Source organism: Octopus bimaculoides, chromosome 3 (assembly GCF_001194135.2).
Source record: "Octopus bimaculoides isolate UCB-OBI-ISO-001 chromosome 3, ASM119413v2, whole genome shotgun sequence".
NCBI classification, from domain to species: domain Eukaryota; kingdom Metazoa; phylum Mollusca; class Cephalopoda; order Octopoda; family Octopodidae; genus Octopus; species Octopus bimaculoides.
The window spans coordinates 163,734,427-163,738,453 of NC_068983.1; the positions used below are offsets into that span (position 1 = coordinate 163,734,427).

A 4,027-nucleotide genomic window follows, 5' to 3' on the forward strand; every position below is an offset into this window, starting at 1 on the left:
CTCTCCATCTCTCTTAATCTTCATCTCTTCTCTTGTACTCTCTTCTTGCATACGTCCCCTGATGCACGCATACAAACTCTCTCTCTCTCTCTATTTAGCTTCTCTCTCTATCCACTTCAACCTTGATCTCTCATTCTCTCCTCTGCCTCCTTACTCTCTCTAACCTCCCTCCTTTCCATTCACACTTCTCTTATATCGTCTCTCTCACTATCCCTCTCTTCATAGATACACACACACACATACACACGCACATATATATATATGAATATAAATATATAGACATACATACATATACATACACATATATACATCTATACAAAACCACACAGGCACGCACGCACGCACGCACACACGCAGCTATCGTTATTTTCATCAACTTTCCTCCTCCTTCTCTCCATCTCCGAACGCCTGCTTCTTTCTCTCCCTCTCCTCTTTCTCTCACTCCCTCCCTCCCTCAACGACTCTCCGTTCTCTCACTCTCCCTCACGTTATACTGCTGTTTGTTTCTCCATTCTCAAGCCAACCGTGCCGACGATGATTCAGTTACACACACATAGAGATAGATGAGCGTCCACCTTATACACATCCGCCAAGCTAAAACAAACCAATTAACTTAACTTCACTTACACAACTAATTAATGATAGAATTTTTTTTTTATAAAAAAAACAAAAACTTAATTTTTACCCCAATCGTTTTACCAAGTTTCAATTAGAATTACAAAACGCCAGACCAGATCTGTGATTAACAACGAACGAATAGGAAAACAAATACCATTAGCAATATAGAAGAAATATATATATATATATATATATATTTCAAAATATATATGTAAGCTGCTGGTGCGATATACTTGTACATTATACGTTTATTCTTGTGTATTTTTCTGGCTGTTCTACACCAGTTTTATTTTTTGTTATTTTTTGTCAAAGAGGAAGAAGTGATATAAAGATTCGGAGAATCAAACATCGCTACACGCACACATACTCTCTCTCTCTCTCTCTCTCTCTCACACACACACACACACACACACACACACGCGCGCGCACTCACACGCGCAATCACAAAGGAGTCGGCGATACATATTAAATGACAGCAACAGCATAGGTAAGTCCTTATATTCTAGCACTTCGCTTAATTTCTGTCAGACATTATTACCATTTCTCTGCCTGACGTCCTTCCGGAGGCGGGGTGGGCCAATATAATAAACCTACCATTCATAATACTGACGTTGATATATAGTCGACAACAGTTTCCTATCCAACAATTTCTATGTAATTGTTATTATTATTATTATTATTATTATTATTATTATTATTATTATTATTATTATTATTATTATTATTATTCGTGTGTTCATATACTTTGTATACCGTGTCTATTTTAATCTCATTTCACCCTCCTCTCCCCTTTCTTCCCCTCATATTTTGTGCCCCTACCATACACACACACACACACACACAAATTGTAAACTGTCCTTGTACCGCCATCTCCCTCTGCTGCCCCTGTGGCAAAATAAAAGACATCAACGTTATCCCTATAACCATTGTTGTTAGTATTGTCGTTGTCTTGTTAAATATTATTATTATTATTATTATTATTATCATTATTGTTATTTCCATTATCGAAGCAGTGAGATAGTTTACAAGTGGTGATTTGGTGAATTTTATTTAGAGTGGCGGATTAAACATTTTACGGTATTCAGTTGCGTCCCTTTGCGTTTCTGAGTTCAAATCTTAATGGGAGCCGACTTTTCCTTTCTCCATGCTCGGAGGGCTATCAATGAAATAAATACAATTACAATTCTGAATCGATTGTGTTTCTCCCTCCAAATTCCCGACCTTCGATCTCGATTCGATCTGTTCATGAATTACGATGCATTTTAGCATTGTTTTTCGCTTGGTTCATGTGAGTTGTCTTGTACAGCGCGCCTGTATGTGTTTCACAATAACAAGGACTGTGTCGAGGCATGTTACTGAGTAACAGGGTCTGCATTGTTGCTTCTTGTGTTATATTAATGTGGCTCTAATTTGTTGTATAAATTATAAAGTATTGAAAGGGTTTGGGTGTGGACAGTGTACTGTTTGCGTATTAATGCGTTGAGTAACAATTAAAAGTTTCCAGCAATCAAGGGCGTGACGTAAATAACTGTTGGTGCTGATGTTGCCGTTGTTGTTGTTGTTGTTTAATTAATCCCTATCAGTTCTGATTGAGCAAACCTAAGATCAAGGATATTCAAGCTAAGAACATCCCACTTTATCTTCAGGTATAAAGCATCTAGGACCACATTATCCAAAGTCCTACCATTTTTCTTTTTACAACGATAGGAATGTAACGGAAATTTAGCGTCTATTTCTAGCAAGCTGTACTTAATATTTGTACCTCATAGAATAATTTTTTGGATTGCATCTAAAACTTGTGTGATCTGGCATCATTGTTGTATTGTTGAAATTCCATTTTTGTACATTCCCGACTACACATAGTTATCACGAGAATCGCTTCTTTTTCCTTCTCTGCTCTACATTCTTCTTACTCCAAATTAATAATGACTTCGTCGAAAGGAATCGAGATGTCCATCAGTATGTAAAGGTTTCCTATAAAACCGATGACTAGAATATCTGGGAACTTATTTATCGACCCGAACAAGAAACCCTCATATCATCGGGGTCAAGTCATTGTCATACACCGGATGTAGTGCATGTTTGTGGCGCTTATTAATGGCAAAGTTTGTATTTAATTACGTCCCTTCGTCACATTTTGTGTTCGAATCCTGACGAGGTTAGCTTTGACTTCCATTCTTCTGGGGTTAAAAAAAAAATGCTGATGCCGCTTTCATCAACCAAAGCCCCTCCCCTTAAATTTCTGGCCTTCGCCTATCTTCTTTTAATTATGGTTGGAGCTGGCTTTGAAATGTCATGCTTTATATTATGCTATAGTTAATGTCTGTTCTGGGATCGACTCTCACCGAGAACAGGCGGCACGGTCAATAAAGTAATAGTATAGAAGTGGGGAGGTGGGACGATATGGTACCGTCACCCCCCAAATATGTGTCTATGTGTGTGCGTGCGAGACGTGTGTGTGCGTGCGACATGTGTGTGCGTGTGTGTATCCTGGTTTGTGTATTTGTGGGTGTGTGTATCTATAAGTGTATACATGTACGTGTGTCTGTCGCGTGTGTATGTATGTTTGTGTGTGTGTGATTACACATGCATATTGATCTCCATAGCTATAACAACGGCTACTATATATATACATAGAGAGAGAGAGAGAGAGAGAGAGAGAGAGAGAGAGAGAGAGAGAGAGAGAGAGAAGCTAATATTACGGCAACATTTGCTTGGTTTTCGTTTCATTTCTTCGTTCATTACCGTGTTTTTTAATGAACACCCCAAACCACATTGGAGCCAATGTGTGAGACTACGACCTGACAGAAATAGTAGAGAAAATACCCTCAAATCAGAATATTTTATGGCAAATACGCTATTGCCTTAAAAAATAAACGAGAAGTCACATTGATAATGTAGGACTGATTTGCAAAAAAGACAGGATGGTCACAGACGGATCGCGTTTGACTGACGAGTAGATCTGGGGCCAAGTTGCAACGACAGTTACGATATCAGTAAGATCAACAGCAACAACAACTAGATCAGGAAATACTGTTTGCAACTGCAAAATATACTGCAACGACAATAGAGACAAGACAATCCCAGCTGCACAACCCGGCTCTCTTTCCTCTGCTTTCGTACATGTCTACACGCAAACAAATGCTCGATGCTAGCAGGAAACCAGAAATAAATGGCATGACAAAAAAAAAACAAAAAACTATGACCACGATATAACCAACAAGTGTGTAAGAAGCAGAGAACGGCCTTAGCAACAGCAGCGACAACAATACAATGTTAAGTTGGGTGCATAATGAATGAAAAATCATCTCTAATGTTTATTGATGTACACACAAGCAAACATAGCGGACACATATATATTATGCACGCATACATATATATGTTTGTATTTATATATATATATATATAT

The 4,027-nt window shown here is 38.1% G+C and overlaps 1 protein-coding gene across 1 annotated transcript in view; it reads left to right on the top strand.

The window, feature by feature from the left end:
• The first annotated feature begins 459 nt into the window (after positions 1–459).
• The window catches only part of LOC106875235 (follistatin-related protein 5), a 370,169-nt gene continuing 366,601 nt past the window's right edge, over positions 460–4,027 (top strand). The window contains exon 1 of the mRNA XM_014923295.2: positions 460–1,105. The gene's annotated coding sequence lies outside the window, so the exon portion shown is untranslated. The remainder of the gene's footprint in view (positions 1,106–4,027) is intronic.